This window comes from Eptatretus burgeri, chromosome 1 (genome assembly GCF_056783735.1).
Source record: "Eptatretus burgeri isolate ZD-2024b chromosome 1, Ebu_testis_v1, whole genome shotgun sequence".
NCBI classification, from domain to species: Eukaryota; Metazoa; Chordata; class Myxini; order Myxiniformes; family Myxinidae; genus Eptatretus; species Eptatretus burgeri.
In genome coordinates, this window is record NC_140961.1 from 161,006,166 (window position 1) to 161,025,288 (window position 19,123).

The following is a 19,123-nucleotide window of genomic DNA, read 5'->3' on the forward strand; positions in this document are numbered from 1 at the left end:
CAGGTGTAACCAATCACCTTCAAAAATCACACAAGTTAATTGGCCTCCACCTGTGTTAAATTGTTGTGATTCTGATTATTTCAGAATAAAATCAGCTGTTCCTGGAGGTTTCCTCTGCTGGGTAGTGCATATCACAGCAAAGACTCAACCATGAGTTCCCGAGAAACTTTCAAATGACCTCAGTGAAAAAGTTGTGGAAAGCCACAGATCAGGGGATGGGTATAAAAATATTTCAAAGGCCGAGAATATCTTTTGGAGCACAGTCAAGACAATCATTATCTCTTCTACGATCAGTATCGTTTTCGCCTCTTATATGAGCCTCGACATGGTATATAAAAAAAAAACATTCAGATGTGGAAGGCATATGGTAACTCCAAGATACTGCCATGATCAGCCTGTCCCTTCAGATTAGGTGACCAAATATGGAAACTGATCAGAGATGCCACCAAGAGGCCAATGGCAACTTTGAAAGAGCTTTTGTCTTTATGGCAAAGACTGGTCACTGTATGCATGTGACAACAACATCCCAAGCACTCCACAAGTCTGGCCTGTTCGATAGGTTGGCAAGAAGGAAACCATTACTCAAAAAAGCTCAACTTCAGTCCCATTTGCGGTACGCAAAAAAACATCTCCGGAGATTCTGAAGCCATGTGGCAAAACGTTTTTTTGTCTGACGAAACAAAGATGGAACTTTTTGTCCTAAATGCAAAATGTTACATTTGGCACAAACCCAACACACCCAAAGAACACCATCCCTACTGTGAAGCATGGTGGTGGCAGCATCATGCTCTGGGGATGTTCCGAATCAGCAGGGACTGGGGCACTTGTCAGGGTAGAAGAGAAAATGGATGGAACAAAATACAGAATAATCCTTGAGGAAAACCTGCTGCCGTCTGCAAGAAAGCTGAAATTGGGACGGAAGTTCACCTTTCAGTATGACAACTACCGAACCAAACAGCTTGGAAAATAAATAAATATCAAAATATCAAAGGAGTCAAAGGGTGTGTTAATGGTATTAGTGTTCTGAAACGTGTAACAGGATTTAAAGAGTCTTAGGGTCTCATTGTTCTTAGAGGTCCTCACAAATTTATAGGTTTCTTCAGTGTCTACAGGTTATTGAGGGTCTTGAGGCTCATAAGGGTTTTTGAAGTCATAAAGGGTCTGAGAAGTCTTAAGGGTAATAAATTGGCTGAGGGCTGTAAACGGTCTTTGTGGTCTAAAAGGGTCTAAGGGTTATAAGGGCTCTTTGGGGTCTCAAGGGGTCTAAATGTAATTGGGGATCCAATGTAATTAATACACGTACTCATCGTTCTGTCTGGCAAAACAAACCAACAAATGGACAGACAGACAAACAGATCCAAATGCAATACCCTCTCCTCTGAAATGAGTAATGAATCATAATGCAAATCCTTTGATACATGAATCATTTGCGAAGTCATCTCACCTGCCAAGAATTCAAGTTGTGTATATCTGGACAAGAGCCATTTTCAAAAGGACCATTTCCAATGACACATGCAGTGACATCATGCAAAGCTTGAGCAGCTGCATAAACTGCAACATATACATTGAAGGAATAACTCAGTTTGGCGACTTCTGTAAATTCTGTCACTGCTTCTTCCAGTTTTTCATTACCTGTACAAGGCTTCGTTTCCTTTGTATTTTGATCAAATGTACACTTGAAAACAATTTCCCAAAGTTCAGTGATGAATGTGCTTTGTGAATGATACCTCTCAATGGGTTTTTCCACTTGGAAAATGAAACTTCTCCTCTGAGGAATGTTTTTTGATGACAATTCGGTTCCATTGATTTTATTTCCCTGCACTTTGTGTAATGTGTTGCAGGGTTTTATTTTGTCAATAATTATGTTTTGTTCATTTTTGGCTCCCATGCCATTTTCCACTTCTGAAAAACATATCTGTTTTTGTACACAATAATTTGTTGATTATTTTGATTCTTTCCTCTTTATTTGTCTTCTATATATATTCTATCTATCTCATCTATATCTTAAAGCTTGGTGTTGGCTTAATGGTTAAGGTGCTTGGTTTACGATCCTGGGGTCTTGAGTTCAAGCACTTGTTCGGCTTTTCAATTAACTCCAGGTCGGGTTGACTCAGTTTGTCCTGACTCAGTGTGTCATTCTTCTGAAGTTGACAAAATGAGTACCAGCTTGCTGGGAGTGAGGGCATTGCATCAGCAGCACAGCTGTGCCCCAATAAAATGATGCAGCCAAGCAACCAGAGGCTGCACATGAATAAATAGAGACTGAAGGAGAAAGGAAGAGGAGTACATAAAATGTGATAGATGCTCAATGTGTGCCACATCAAGAATAGGGGAAGCAGAGGGTACTTTCTGTTGTAGAAAGTGTGAGGAAATAGCCCACTTGAAGATTGTGATTACAAGTTTGAAGGAACAGATAGGTAATTTGCAGCATGCAGCAGAATGTGAGAAATTTGGAGATTATAGTTGATTACGGTTGTGGAATGAGGTTGCTGGGAATATTGGAAGTGGCAAAGGTGCAGTGGTAGCAGGCAGTGATGATGGTGCAATGGGAGTAGGCAGTGGTAATGGGGCATCAGGTGAGGGCATTGGTGGTACAGTGGGTGTCGGGAGTGGTGTAGGTGCAGCAATATAAATTGGAGGAACTCGTGCTGGCCCGTACGTGTGTGCCCTTCCAAACTTCCCTGTTGTCATTGCTCCTACAGCAATGACAGCCACATCGCTGTTGATGGTACCATGATGAAGGTCTCGGCGCCGCGTGCGATCTGTTCACACAATTTTCAGTTCATTGGCGCTATCATTATGACCCACATACTCAATGGCTGATTTAAATTGCTGGACGTATGGGTTGCACTCATGAATGGCCTGTTGTGCTCTTAGCAAAAACTGCTCATTCAGGTTACTGTTCGAGGGGTGGACACGACGATAATCCAGCTCATGGGCTGGATCATGAAAGTAGATCAGAGCAAAGCATGGGGTACAACCCAGATCGGCAAGAGGAGTACCAATGTAATGGTAAACCTTACCTTGTATGCACACTCCAGGATTGAAGGAAGGCATACCTATCTTTCGAACACCGATACTTGCCATTGCCAGCGTGTTGTTGTACTGTTTCGCGTGCTTCACAAAGTCCTGGTGAAGGAAAAGGTTTTTAATAGCATCTGGAGGTTGTGATGGAATTGTACTGGGTTTTGGATTCGTAGGATCATAATTAAGGTCGACCTTGCCGTGGTTGCAGCAAAATCCTCTTCTCTCCTCGCTTCACACAAAAGCATCACAATGTGAGCATCTAGTGCATTGAAATAATGAGGTCCTGCTCAACGCATGGCTGTACTCAACATGAAGTTCCTCTCGGAAGAAATCGGTATCATCGTATCGAGCAAGGTTGCGATTCTCACGGTGAGCCTGCTCTAGTCTCGCATGGTGTACGGGATGATGGCGCAGGACATCCCTTACTTGCTGGTCTTCTTGCTGGTGAGGGATTTCTTCTACACGACGCCTTGCCTCGCGTCCAGTGTTGTCTGCCAAGCGAACAGCTCATGCTACATTCGTTTCAGCTGCTCGATGCCTTGTCACTTGCGTCGCGTCGCGTGTAAAGCAAGCAGCTCGTGCTTCATCCGTTTATTTTGCACGATGCCTTGTCACGCGTCCAGTGTCGTCTGCCAAACGAGCAGCTCGTGCTTCGTTCGCTTCAGCTGCACGACGCCTTGTCACGTGCGTCGCATCACTTGTCAAGCGAGCAGCTTGTGCTTCGTCCATTTCTTCTGCACGACGCCTTGTCATGCATCCAGTGTTGTCTGCCAAGCGAGCAGCTCGTGCTTCGTCCATTTCTTCTGCACGACGCCTTCCCTCGTGTCCAGTGTTGTTTGCCAAGCGAGCAGCTCGTGATTCGTTTGTTTCAGCTGCATGACACCTTGTCACATGCGTAGCGTCGCGTGTCAAGGGAGCAGCTCGTGTTTCGTCCGATTCCATTGTGCGAGCACGACACGCAGCTTCGTTCCTTCGCTCTCGTAAACGACGACTGGATTGGGGCATTGTTTCAATTACATCAGACCAACCGTATCATAAATGGCCATAACTTGGGAAACACTTGGGAAACAGCTGAAACGGATGAAGAAGAACGATATCAAACCTTGAAAAGGCACATACTCAGGTCCCCAGTGTCAATTGTGAAGTCATATCAAACGAAGAAGAAGAAGAATTGTGACGTCAATCGTGCTACAAAAAAATAAAAAATTGTGACGTCAATCGTGACGTCATAGCACCGTGTCCTGTCATTGGTTGGCAAATAAATGGCCATAACTTTGGAACCGCTTGTCCGATTAATATCAAACCTTGAAAAGCACATCCACACGGCCCCAGCAATATTCCTGGCAAGTTTAATTTAGATCGGAGCAGTGGTTGTCGAGAAACAGCGTTCGCAGACACACAGACACACAGAGATTGCTTGAATTATAGATAGATAATTCCAGCAATCTCTGTGTGTCTGTGTGTCTGTGTTTCTGTGTCTGGGAGATCTGGGAGATAGTTTTTAGGGTGAAGTCTGGGAGATATAGAAGTCTGGTGGATATAGTCTGGGGATATAGAGATATAGAGTCTGGGAGATATAGAGAAAGGGAGAAGTCTGGGAGATAATTTTTGTGGGTGATGAGATGACTCAATATGTAGATTCTTCATTCTGCAGGAAGGATCGTAGATATATAATTTTGTGCAGTTTTGAGAGAGCAGGAGTTCGGGACATTGAAGGAAGGGTAAATGATACCCTGGAGAGGAAAATAGTCATGATTGAGCTGGATATGATGCTGTGCATTGCAGGGGAATTTACGTGCATGTGGGAGTAGTGGAACAGGGTGAAGAGGAATGTTTTGGTAAATTTGGTTGGGGAACAGGGAATGGAGACGAGCAACAGCTGGTGAAGCTCATGGTGAGGAATGGGATGGCCATAGCTGGTTTATTCTTTCAAAAACGGAAAGCCACAAGATTACCAATAGGAGGGGACAACATACAACATTACTGGATTTGGTTGTGGTAAGGAATTGACAGCTGTGGAGTGTTAAGGATTGAAAGGCAGTGGCAGGAAAACCTGTTACCACTGAGCACAAGCCTGTGGTATGGATGAAGAAAAGGAGGAAGATGAAGTGGAAGGGTCTGAAGATTATTAGGTGGTGGAAGTGTTGGTGAAACTTCGTCATAGAGTCGTATGAGAAACTTAGCAAAGAAGTGGAAGGTTTGGAGGAGGAGGGGAAGAAGTACAGAGAGAGGCATTTAGGATAATTGCAGATGTTTTGTGTGTGAAGAGGTCAGGAGGAGGGGCATAATCACGGGATAGAAACCATGTATGATGGACAGAGGAGGTACTGAAGGCAGTTGTTGAAAAAGAGTAGGTTTGGAAGAGGATAGAGAAGATTAAGGATGGGGGAGGCAGCCGGATGTGAGTTTGTTGAGCCTGTATGGTCAGAATAAGAAAGCAGCAAGGAGAGCTGTGGATAAGGCGAGGAATGTGTCGATGCAAATTTCTCCAAAATTAGCATAATGTGTTTAAGGGTGATAAGAAAAATTAAAAATGAAAATGTTGCCAATTAAACTTGATTGATAATCAACATGAAAAATTAAATATTTTCAGCATATAGCACAATGTATTGTTATAACCCATTAATGGGGAATGTACTCAAATACAACATGATTACTACATGTATGTGCTTGAACTTTTTAAAATATATTTGCATTTTAAATGAACTTATATCTCTTGACTGTATAAGTTAGGTCAAGAAACTCAATTCCGTTACCATTCTCTGGCTATTAAGATTTAACGATTGATTTGACTTCTCGTGACCTTATATTCAAAACATTAAGCCCCCATGTCCCTCCCAATCATCCTGGAATTTTTTGGCAGAGGCCCAAATCCAAGAAGGCTGGTGGCGCCATCTTGAAAAATTAAGTTTTGAACCAGGGCAACTACAATCATGTACAAAGACACTTTTCAGGTAAGTCGACCACGAGGATTCCCAATCTGACATTAGTTTGACATTACAACATCATTTTGACCCAGAAATCCAAGATGGTCACCATCAGGTAGATCGAAAATGTAACTTTTGCACTTAAATCAGCTACCTCCATAAGGATCTCTTGCCCGAAAGTAAACTGATGAATAATATATATAATTGATGAATGCAGGACAAGTGAACTCATTACACTTCAAAATAAGCTATTTTAATAGTTGCAACTTGAACAGTTTGGAAATGAAATTCTTAAAACATGTCAATGCAAAATCATTTTACCGTGAAAATGGTACTTTTTGGCCATTTTCTGTAGACAAATGACACCTCAACACAAATGAAACACATTTTAGAAAAAACATTAAAAAAAAAACATATTTAGAAGTCACCAATTATGCTTTTGTGTCATACTTCACATCGTTATGACTTGTATCTGATGAATCAATATGATCTTGAGAGATATAATCATTCCGAATCAGATCATTCTTCCTCACTAGATTCTGAATCATCAGATTCCAATGAATCTCCCTCCTACTCTGTACATCATCATCTCCCTCCTCATCCCCTCCTTGCTATCATCTTCCTCCCTCTCTTCAGCTGGGTGTGGTGCAGTGAGATGCGTTGGGGGAGCAGGTCACGTGTGGTAGACAGAGCAACAGCGACCACCCACCAGCTCCCAGCATGTCCGAGTGGTGAGGGATGGTGCTTCTTGGAGGGGTGGCGCACAAGATATGCCCAGTAGTTTGCACAGAGGCAGTGTTTGTGTAGGCTATCTGCATCTGGAGGGAGACGGATGAATCACTTGCTCTTCAGTGTCTTGCACTTCGCTGCATGGGCCTCAGCCATGGTGCTACTCTTTTTGTCGCCATAGATAACATGTAGTGTGAACTGGAAGAACTCCTTCAGCACCTACTCCTCAAAGTCAACGCTATCTCCACACCACGAGAACGGCCGACGGGCCGCAGGGCTCTTCGCCATGCAGTCGTACACTGACTTCTTACCCTTGCTGTCGAAGCTTGAGTTGATATCACACTGTCATAAAGTGCAGCTGCACAGTACACTCGGCCATCTCGTCAGACACTAGGCCACCGCATAAGATAGTCTCCTGCTTCCTCTTGATACAGAGCATTCCGGGCAGCTGCCGCGAGATGACCGCTGCTGTGACAAAGGCATCGGTATCAGCACGTTCTTGCCCTCAAACACCCGGTCAGGATATCTTTGATAAAGAATGACTTGATGCCGGATGTTGGGAAGCAATACCGAGATATGATAGAGCTCTAGTCTTTGCAGAGCAGAGGAAGCTCTGCAGTGATCTCAGCTCATGTTCATCAAAGATAACTGTTCTGATGTGGTCAAAGAAGATAGTCTGAGCCTTACAGAATTGACATTGTGCATGCATGGGAATTTGTCATCTTCATTCATTTTCTGGTAACTACGCACATATTTCAAGCAGCATTTGTTGTGCTCTCTGATCTCAATCTCGGAGGGGTCATCAGCTGCATAATCGATCCCACAGTTGATTCTGTCTCGCATTTTCTGATCTTTGAGGGCGAACATGTGGCTCTTGAAAGCTGCACATGCATGATCGTACGATATCAGGAAAAGCTTTGATTCAGGGTGCTTGGCCGACTCCAGTTCACATCACCACACACATTTTGTTTTTTTCATGTATCAGCACTTCTACTCTCGATTACAGCCACTTGGCAGGTGGAGCGGCAGCTGAGGGGAAAGCCTCAGACATGGACAAAGACTGAGATTGGCATTCCTCAACCTCTCATTTTATATGTCTTGTATTGGCCTGTTCCAGTTTCTTGGCATTCCATATGGTCAACTTGCATGAATTATGGACACATTGTATGATGGGACCATTATCCCAATCGACCGTTGCGTAGACGTCTCCAAACTTGTCAAGACCACTCCATAACAGGGCCTTTTTCTTGAGATTTTCCCATCTCTCAACAGAGACAATGACATCGGTGGCTTCATTGCAAAGCCCGCCACACTGGAGGAGACATCGGAATGGTGGACATTGTCTTGACATCTATCTTCTAAATACTGTGCTTCCCAGTGCCGTCTCATATGCTCGAACGTTCCCTGTGAAGACAGTAATAAGTATGTGAAGAATATATGTGTGATATGAAATTACACATATACAAATAATAAAGTATACAAACAAATAACAAATCACTAAGCAGGACCTCGATTCTGTGACCATTATAAATTTAGCAGAAATAATGTATCAATTCATGATCCTCGGTGGTCCCATTCGAAAGTTACGTTTTTGGTCTACCGGATGGTGGCCATCTTGGATTCCTGTGTCAAAATGATGTCGGAATGTCAGAGTTGGAATCCTCGTGGTCGACTTACCCCCAAAGTGTCTTTGTACATGATTCGAGGTGCTCTGGTTCAAAACATAATTTTTCAATATGGCGCCGCCAGCCATCTTGAATTTGGGCCTCTGGAAAAAATGCCGTGATTTTTGGGAAGGACATGGGGGCTAAATTTTTTGTAAAAGATCAATAGAAATCAAATCAATTGTCAAACCTTACAAGCCAGAGAATGCTCACGGAATAGAGGTTCTTGACCTAACTGTATTGGAAGATAATTAATCAATCTGCTCAGTAAAAACACCCCTTTTTCCCCAAAACAGATTGGTCTTCCAAATAATCTTTAATCTTTATTCAGTATAATAGAATCATCTATTATTCTATTTTGCTTATTGAGGGATTCTTATGTATAAATAATTATATACTGGTGTCTGAAAGTCTGGCTGGAAACAGGAGACTAGCTTAAATGGAATGTGTGTGAAGGTAAAGTCCAGAACTCCTATCAAACTTCAGGTCATAAATATTCCTTAGCGCTTCGACATGAAGCTAACCCTGCATTTTTTGCTGCAAGAAGGCTGTGAGTGATTCTTCCGCTGAACCCTAAAATGTCAGCCTAGGTGCCGATCTGTCTAGAGGATGAACAGACATAGTCTCACTGAATACCATAGAATAATTCAAAGTCTCCATGTACTGCAGAGTCGGGAAAGAGTGTGTTGCTTGTTAATAAATTACTCAAATGTGCAGGAGGAATTGAGAATTCTTAAACAAATGATATGCAAGAGGAGGTGTACAACAAGTTAGAAGAGGATGATAGGAGAGGGGGGGAGGTGGGGGAGATGATATAAAAAGGCTAACAACAGGGATGTGGATGGCAAGGACATGAAGGTGGAAGGGGGGGGATCGGTGATTAAGAATGGTGGCGGGAGGTTCGTGACAGTGAGGAGGCAGTTTTGAAGTTGTGGGAAGGATATTTGAAAGATCTGTGGAAATGGGAAGGATGCAACAGTGAGCTGGATATACTGTCTTAGGCAGAGGGGTAAGTGGAGATGGTGAAAATCACAGACGAGGAAGTGCAGACATCACTGAAGAGGATGAAGAAGTGAAAGCACTGGGTATTGATTTGATGTGCGCAGAGATGATAATTGCAGCAAGATTGGCCTTCCAAATAATCTTTAATCTTTATTCAGTATAATAGAATCTATTTTTTTTGTTTAGCTTATTGAGTGATTTTTATATATAAATAATTATATACTGGTGTCTGAAAGTCTGGCTGGTAACTTCAACCTTCAGGTCAAAAATATTCCTTAGGCCTTCGACATTAAGCTAACCCTGCATTTTTGCTGCAACAAGGCTTTGAGTGATTCTTCCCCTGAACCCTAAAATGTCAGCCTTGGTGGCGATATGTCTAGTGGGTGAACAGACATCGTCTCACTGAATACCATAGAAGAATTCAGTCTCCATGTACTGCAGAGTCGGGGAAAGAGTGTGTTGCTTGTTAATAAATTACTCAAATGTGCAGGAAGAATTGAGAATTCTTCAACAAATGATATGCAAGAGGAGGTGTACAAAAAGTTAGAAGAGGATAATAGTAGGGGGGGGGAGATGATATATAAATAGGCTCACAACAGGGATGTGGATGGCAAGGACATGACGGTGGAGGGGGGAGGATCGGTGATTAAAGATGGTGGCAGGAGGTTCGTGACAGAGAGGAAGCAGTTTTGAATTTGTGGGAAGGATATTTGAAAGATCTGTTGAAACGGGAAGGATGCAACGGTGAGCCGGAGATACCGTCTTATGCAGAGGGGTAAGTGGAGATGGAGATAATCACAGACGAGGAAGTGCAGACATCACTGAAGAGGATGAAGAAGTGAAAGCACTGGGTATTGATTTGATGTGAGCAGAGATGATAATTGCAGCGGGAGAAGTTGGTGTCAGTTGCACAAAGAGGTTGTTGAATGTATGTTTGAGAGAGGGTTCAATTCTGACAGATTTGAGGACAGGGTTAATTGTGCTGATATGGAAATGGATAGATGTTCAAGATCCAGGGAAGTACAGAAGCTCCTTAGTCATGTCAGGAAGGCACGAGAGAGGATTCTGGATGGGAATATAAGGAAGAGTGTGGAGATTGAGATTGGAGAAGATCAGCAAGGATTTAGGAAGTGTACGTGGATGATGGATGGGATGTTCACACTGAGACAGCTAGTGGAGAAGTTGTTGGAGGTGCAAGGTGAGATAACATTGGAATTTGTGGACCTGGAGAAGGCATAAGACACTGTCCCAAGAAATGGAGATGGTAACTCTGAGATTGATGGGAGTGCCTGAAGCAGAAGTTACTTTGGTGGAAGGGATATACAAGGGAATGAAGGGAAGAGTTTTGGTTGGTCCTGGGATGTCTGACGAGTTCAGAGTAAGTACCTGTTTGAGGCAGGTAAGCACTTTCAGTCCAGTCATTTTCATCATGGTGATGGAACAGGTAAGCAGGAAGGTGAGCTTGAGGGGTAGTATGGGGACGATGCTGTATGCAGACGATCTGACTGTTGTAGTGGAGAGTGGGCTGGCGATGTTAGAAGTACTAGGGGCATGGAAGGAGGAATTTATGAAGCATGGGCTGAAGATGAGTGTGGAGAAGATTGATGTGATGTGGGTCGGGCAGCAGAGAAAATAAAGGAATATCAGGTTAGAGGGGAAGGAGATCAGACAGGGAAATAGATTTGAGTGTCTGGGAGGAACAGTCACCAGGGATTGTAAGTCCGAGCAAAAGGTGCAGACCAGGATTCAGAAGGGTGCGGATGCATGGATGACAGTTGAGGGAGTAATGGCAGACAGAAAGATATCAAGGAAATTGAAAGGCTAAGTTCTGATGTTGTGTGTAATGCCGGCCTGCCTTTATGGTCTGGAGATGGTGGCACTGACAGAGAACAAGACAGAGGCTGCAGGTTTACGAGAACAACTAGGTCAGGTGTATTGAAGAAATGAAGAGGTTGACCAGAAGGAGGATGGATGAACTGAGGGAGGAGATTGGTGAAGTGCCAGCTGAGATGGGCTGGATACTTGTTGTGGATTGCAGAAGAGTGAATGGCATAGAGAGCGAATAGATTGAGGGAGCAAAGGAGGAAACAAGGTAGACTGCAGTTGAGATGGGAGGACTGTGTGAGGAGAGATATCGATAAGGTAGAGGTGGTTGGAAATTGGATAGAGTTTGCTGAGGATAGAATGAGGTGGAAGAGTATCGTGGTCAAGGCAGGGCAGAAGTGTGGTGCCATCGGACATATAAAGGGAATAGTAGGAGAAGAAGAAGAACACCTTTTCAGCAGACAAATCTGCTGCTGAACACAATTCCGCAGTTTATACAGTATATTGAAATTCAGCTCAAATTACGAAATTTTAGAGCTTATCACATTTAAATAAAGGCATTAACACTGCCCAGAGACTCCTGGACAGTTGTGGGGGTGGATAGGGTTTGGGAGCAGGTAAGCATGAAGGGAGGGTAAGGGAAGGCAGCGCCACAGAATATGGCTTTATTTAATTAAAACTAAAATGTGCCTTTATTTATTCAACAACTTTATTTAATAAAGCACCTTTATTACTGTGCTGTTTCGTTCCGATTCCATGATAGTGGGCACACAGGGTGACAGTCGCTATGTGAGTCTCATCCCTCAAAGGAAGGCCATGTTAGTAGGGTGAATATACTGGTTCTGGCTCACTTTTCCCCATGTAAATGAATGGGGGATTTTCAGCGATTCATATTTTTTTTCCCTAAAAATAAACCCCCTTTTTATCCCAAGGTATATTTATTTGTCTCCCCTTTTAACCTGGGGACACTTTTTTTTTTCAAATAATCCATGCAATAAGATAAAGATTTGTTCAAGTACGAAAGTGGTAATGTGATTTGTTAAAGGTGATTCGAAAGAAATATCTGAAACGTCTAACCCTCGGGACACTCTTTATCAAATAACCGATGCATATTGTTAAGCTCACTCATTGAACCTATAAAGATTTGTTCATTCTCAAATTCCTTCAATAGTTTAATTTTCTTTGCACAATAATCCCCATCTAAATTATTGAAAAACAAAACATTTGAATCTTTATATTTTTTAAGATACCCCTTTTGTGCTATTACGAAATGATAAACTTCTCTTAATGATCTCATCTGGCCACCGCCAAAGTTACAAATCATTTTTGTACATAAACCACGCCATAAAAAAGTTTTGTTTCAAATGTTTTCAGTTCGTGTCATGAAAATGAGGAAGTGTTTTTTTTGACACGGTCGTGCTGCGTGATTGAGGAAGTGTTTTTGGACAGACATGTTGTGAAAAAATAGGAACTATTCTCTGAGACAAGGTCAGGTCAGGTCAGGTATGGGAGCATGTGCCAGAACAGCGCGTCGCTGCGTCCACTTTCCGCCGGTACTCCAGGGGCCTCCGTCTGGCCATCCCCCAGGCAGATGCCAGGCCCATCCCCATCTCCTTGAGATGATGGTCAACCTGCTGCAACCACGAGGCACGTGGTCGGCCCACTGGCCTCCTCCACTCATGAGACTCCCTCGCTGAGAGAATCTGGTGAGCAGGATCAGTGTCAGGAAAACGAGCCACATGTCCATACAGCCGCAGCTGACGCTCACGGACTATGCAGGTAACAAATCTCATCCGAGTCTCTCTCAGCAACCGCTCGTTGGACACAAAATCCGACCAGCGATAGCCAAGGATTCTCCGAAGAGACCTGGTACCAAAGGAATTAAGTCTCCGTCTCAGATCCTTGGTCAAAGTCCAAGTCTCGCTCCCATAGAGCAAGACTGGAAGTACCAAGGACCTGAAGACTCGGACTTTCGTCCTCCCGCACATGTACCGGCAGCGCCACACCCCATGATCCAGTGAATCCATGACTCCCCAGGCCCGACCCAGACGTCTATTGACCTCCGGCTCACAACCTGCGGAAACATGAATATCACTGCCAAGGTAAGTGAATCTATCCACGACCTCAACATCCTCACCACAAACAAACACAGACAGGACAGCAGCATCCAAGATGTCACCGAAAGCCTGGATCTTAGTTTTGACCCAAGAAATCCGTAATCCCAATGGCTCCGACTCCTCATTCAGCACTCCGAGGGCCCCCAAGATGATGTCTAAAGTCTCCGCAAAGATGACTGCATCATCTGCAAAATCAAGGTCCGAGATCTTGACATTGCCAAACGATGCACCGCAACTTGATCTCTCCGACATCCTCCCAAAAATCCAGTCCATACAAGTGCTGAAAAGTGTGGGGGCAAGTACACATCCCTGACGAACTCCAGTAACAACTGGAAATAAGTCAGAGATGGTACCACCACACTTCACAGCACTCTCAGTACCAGAGTAGAGTTCAGACATCAGATCGATCAGTTTCGGTGGCACCCCACGAAGACCAAGAATCCTCCAGAGGACATCCCGATTCACTGAATCGAACGCTTTACAGAGATCAACATAGGCTGCAAGCAGCCCCTGCCGAAACTCTCGTCTGCGTTCGGTGAGGACACAAAGTGCAAGGATACGGTCAATCGTTGACCTCTTTGGTGTAAACCCTGACTGCTCTGGACGCTGGTGCTCAAGCAGATGGTGGCGAACCCTATCAAGAATTATCTGAGCAAAGACCTTGCCCGGCACTGAGAGCAGCGTCACCCCTCGGTAGTTGTTGCAGTCTTGGCGATCACCCTTCCCTTTCCAGAGAGGGACAACAAGGCCCCTCTTCCAGTCAGTTGGGATGATGCCTGTGTTCCAGGCAGAGCACAAAACTGCATGCAACGACACGAGTGCAGCATTTCCACCAGCCTTGAGAAGTTCAGCATGGATGCCACAGATCCCTGGAGCTTTGCCCTGTTTCAACTGGTTCACCGCAGCCCGTGTTTCCACAAGCGATGGTGGACCACAGTTGATTCGAGGGTCAGCAACAGGGATCGTAACACCCTTGACGTCCAACTCGACAGCTGGGGGATCAGCCTGGTACAACCGCTCAAAGTAACCGGCCCAGCGGCCTTCACTTCAGACTCCTCTGTCAAGAGCCTACCACTCTCTGCTCGAACTGCAGTGCTCCGAGGGATGGGCTTGGATGAACGTAATGCGCGAATTCCCCTGTAAGAGGGACGAGAATCACCTGTCCACAGGTGATGCTCTACCCCCTCACAGATTCCTCGCACATAGGCCTCCTTGTCCACCCTCAGTGCATGTACAGCTTTACGCCTCAGCTCCCTGTACAGCTCAGCTCTGCCATTCAGCCTGGCCCTGCGACTCTGGTCAATGGTATCCAGTGTCCCTTGAGAGACAAAATTCTTCTTTGCCCTGCGGTGAACTCCAAGGCATCCACCGGCAACATCAAGGACGGTGGTCTTGAAGGTGCTCCACAACTCATCAGGACCCCCCAAAGCACCCAGACCCCCCAAGTGTCCACTCAGCCTGTTCGCCAAATCCTCAGCTACTCTCTCATCCCTGAGCTTGGCAACATCCAGCCTAGGCTGGGATGGTACCATTCTCCAGGATTTAAGGTGCAGCTTTAGAGTTGCTACAACAAGCCTGTGGTCAGTGTTGAGGAACTGAGCACTCTGGTAGACCCTACAGTTCTGGATCATCCTCCAACGACCGTCAATGAGGACATGGTCAATCTCCTTTGCCACACCGCCAGCGTTGGAATACCAAGTCCAGCGATGAGCTTGCGGGCGCTGAAACCATGAACCAGCCACCCTAAGTCCATGACTTCTTGCAAAGTCAAGGAACTTAGTGCTATTCTGGTTCATAGTTCCTGACCCATGGGGACCAACACACACCTCATAACCATCCCTATCAGTTCCAGTCGATGCATTGAAATCCCCCAAGACTAGAAGTGTATCTCGTCTGGGGCACTGATCAACCACAGACTCGAGTGTGGCGTAGAATGTGTCCTTCACGGTGAGATCACTCGCCTCAGTCGGAGCATAAATAGAGACCAGGGAAATGACACCTAAGGACTGGCGAATCCTTAATCTCATAATACGCTCGTTGACTGGTGTTACCTCAATTATCATTGGGGTCAGCTTATTGGACACAGCTACAGCAACTCCTTGGGTATGGTAACCATCAGAGCGACCAGACCAATAGTAGGTGTAACCACCCACCATTATCTCGCCGCAATCCGGTCTCCCAACCTCAGAGAGAGTTGCAATCCCGATGTCCAAACGCTTGAGCTCAGATGATAACAGAGACAGGTGATCATCCTCTCTTAGGGATAGGACATTCCACGCACCCACCCGAAGGGACCGCCTCAGGTTAACCCAAGGAGACCGCCGTCTGGTGGACGACACCTCAGCACCACTCCGACACACTCTCCCGCAATCTGACCCAGGGATGTTACCCCGTGGTTTCCCTCCTATCAAAGATTGGGGGTCCCGAAGGCTTTGCCCCAATCCTGTCATCCGGTGAGCTGCCCTGCGAAGGGAAGCTGCACAGGAGGTACTCCCACGGAGTGGGTTTTCAGATTTTTTTTGCGTTTTTGCGTTTTGCGGAATGAAGTGTTTTACGGTGGCTGGAGTGCAAATCCTGCCACCAACCTCTTAATAAGAAGTAACCCAACTGCAGGAGGACGTCCGCAGACACAGTTGGGCACTAGATATGGATGGCTGTTGGCTCACAAGGAGCTCCTCCGCCCTTTGACAAGACAAGGCCTCGTGTTTCTATTTTATCTCCGAACACGAACAGGCTTTTAAACATGTTTAATCAAAACCATTTATGGGTATTTTAAGTATGTTTTAAAAATGATTCATACAATTTGAGAATATATCGCCCAGTTATTTTCCAAGCTGTCTCGCCCGAAGCGTCATTTCCTGTGGCCACACCCAATGATTAAGCAATCTCCTCATCGTTGCCTTATAAGTGATTCGCCAGACAAAGTTTCTGCCAGACGGGATTTTCATTTTTACAACTGAGACATGAGCGATCTTTCTTCCGCGAACAAAACAGCTCAACACAAAGTTGGTAAGCCTGTGTATAGGTTCCTCTTTGAACGATGAAGCAATTTATTGGATATTAAATCATGATAATTCTGATTTTTTTTTTCTTAGCAGGTCCTTGGAAGAAGAGCAGTTTACATATCACGACGAGGTGCATGAAATTAATGCTCTTATTGAAGAGGTCAATCATCTTAGAAGAGAATTGAAAAACATTTTTAATGACTGACACGACGTCTTATCACGGCCTCTGATCTTTTTGCCATCTTGTACCAATGGTAAAAAAAAACTGAGACATGGACTCACTCTCTTCCGATGAAGATAACAGCTCACTACAAAGTTGGTAAGTTTGTGTATGGTTTCCTCTTTGAACGATGAAGCAATTGATTATAAATTAAATCGTGATAATGCGAAAATATATATTTTTTCCTGGCAGGTCCTTGGAAGAAGTGGAGTTTACATATCACGATGAGGTGCATCAAATGAATGCTCTTATTGAAGAGGTCAATGATTTTAGAAGAGAATTGAAAAACATTTATAATGACTGGTCCGAAGTCTTATCACGGCCTCTGATCTCGAATGAATTAAACCAATGGTGAGACACGTGTGTGTGTGTGTGTGTGTGTGTGTGTGTGTGTGTGTGTGTGTGTGTGTGAATATATGTATGTGTGTGTGTGTGTGTGTGTGTGTGTGTGTGTGTGTGTGTGTATATATATATATATATATATTTATATATATATATATATATATATATATATATATATATATATATATATATATATATATATATATGTGTGTGTGTGTGTGTGTGTGTGTGCGTGTGTGTGTGCGTGTGTGTGTCTCTTTCCCTGTCTGTTTGTCTCTCTATCTCTCCCTGTCTGTCTCTTTGTATCTCTTTCTGTCTGTCTTTCTACCTACCTCTCTCTGTCTATCTCTCCATCTATACCCTTGACTCATTATTTTTTTTTTTCAGCTCGATCACACAACATCAGCTGTTGAAGCAATCTGGTACAACACATGATTTTCTGGAGGTAAATGTTTCTGAATCATTATTTAGTTATTTGTTTATTAATATCACTCTCTCTTTCGAATGTCGCCTTATGTTGGTTGCATCATTAGTTTGAACGCGGTTTTACCAGTACACTGGAATTCATTTTATTGGCCTTGGAAGGATGACAGGCTGAGTCGGCCTCCTGGTGTGTTAATTCAGTGGTCAACGAGGCTTGAACTTAGAACCAACACCAGGCTGACTCATATTACCATGTAATTATCTTTATAAAACCTAATTATTATCCACTTTTTGTTTCAAAACAGAATGTGGTGTCTGAGTTTCGAAATCACAAGACATCTGAAGAAGATTGCTGGGAAAGATTATACATTCTCACAAATGAATATTTAATATTTTCAATTTTGATTAATTATATTTGTTTTGTTTACAATTACTTGATTTTGAATTTCAAAAAAAGGATCAAGACATGAAGGATAGGGAGGGAGGGGGTGGGGTGGGGGGGTAGGTGCGCTCCCCCAACGACCCATCACCCCCTCATCCCACCCCTCCCTCCCCATGTGTGTGTGTGGGGAAGGGTGGGGGAGGGATGAGGGAGGTGGTGGGTCAAAGGTGGGGGCGCACAGGGGGGATGAGGGGGTGGGGCTTGTGTGGGTGGGGTTTATGTGGGCGGGGCGAGAGTGTGTGGGGCTTGTGTGGGTGGGCTTTATGTGGGCGGGGCATCGATGTGGGCGGGGCGTGTGTGGGCAGGGCTTGTGGGAGGGCGTTTATGTGGGTGGGGCTTGTGTGGGCGGGGCTTCAGTGGGGTTTATGTGGGTGGGCTTCGGTTGGGTTTGTGTGGGCAGGGTTTATGTGGGTGGAGCTTGTGTGGGAGGGGTTTATGTGGGCAGGGTTTATGTGACAAGGGTTTATGTGGATGAGGCTTATGTGGATGAGGTTTGTATGGATAAATGGATGGGTGGAGAGATGGGTGGATGGTTGGATGAGTGGAGCTTGTGTGGATGGGTGGATAATTTTTTGATTAAATAAACATGTTGTGTGTGGGGAACTAATTAAGTAATCACTAATTATGTGAATATGATGAATATGGGTGGAGCTTGTGTGGGGTTTGTGTGTGTGGAGCTTGTGTGGAGCTTGTGGGGGGTTTGTGTGTGGTGGGGTTTGTGTGGGGTTTGTGTGGGGTGAGGTTTGTGTGGAGCTTGTGTGGGGTGGGGTTTATGTGCGTGGGTTTTGTGTAGGCAGAGTCAAAAAGGGGCGGAGTCAAAAAATTTCAATTTATCTTTGTCTTTTGTAATTCCTGTGAATAAAATGAACCTAAAATCTCTTCCCCTTCCAAATCATATATCTTATAAGTCCAAGGAACCGTATATATTACATCAACAATTTTACAAAGCTCATTCGTCCATCGTTTAATATCACCCTTTTCAAAATGAGATTTCCACCTATATGTTCTTACGATATCACCAACTTTGAACTTAGGTTTTCTGACATTAATCTCTTTTTCATATTTTAATTTTGTAAATGTTTCTAGTGGTTTCATATTTGCTGACGTGTGAACCGTGTCATTATACTTATCCACAATATCCTGAATAAAAGATGACCATTGTTGTGAACCAAGTTGTGTGAATTTTTTATATAGTCTCTCTTTTAAGGTACGATTAAAATGTTCAACAACAACTGCCTTCCCTTCATTTAAGGTACTGAATAATGTAATACTGTTATTTTTTAGAAAATTCATAAATGTCTTGTTATAAAACTCTCTACCCTCATCAGTCCACAATTTTTTAGGTTTTCTCTTACTTTTATTAAATATCTGTTGAAAGGCTAACATAAGAGTATAACCTGT

The 19,123-nt window shown here is 44.1% G+C and overlaps 1 long non-coding RNA gene across 1 annotated transcript; it reads left to right on the forward strand.

Annotated features, from left to right (window-relative positions):
- The first annotated feature begins 16,062 nt into the window (after nt 1-16,062).
- LOC147035883 (uncharacterized) lies at nt 16,063-17,748 on the forward strand. The gene is made up of 4 exons (XR_015049692.1): nt 16,063-16,299; nt 16,389-16,818; nt 17,245-17,302; nt 17,586-17,748. It is a non-coding gene; the product is annotated as an uncharacterized LOC147035883 (long non-coding RNA).
- Nucleotides 17,749-19,123: the final 1,375 nt, after the last annotated feature.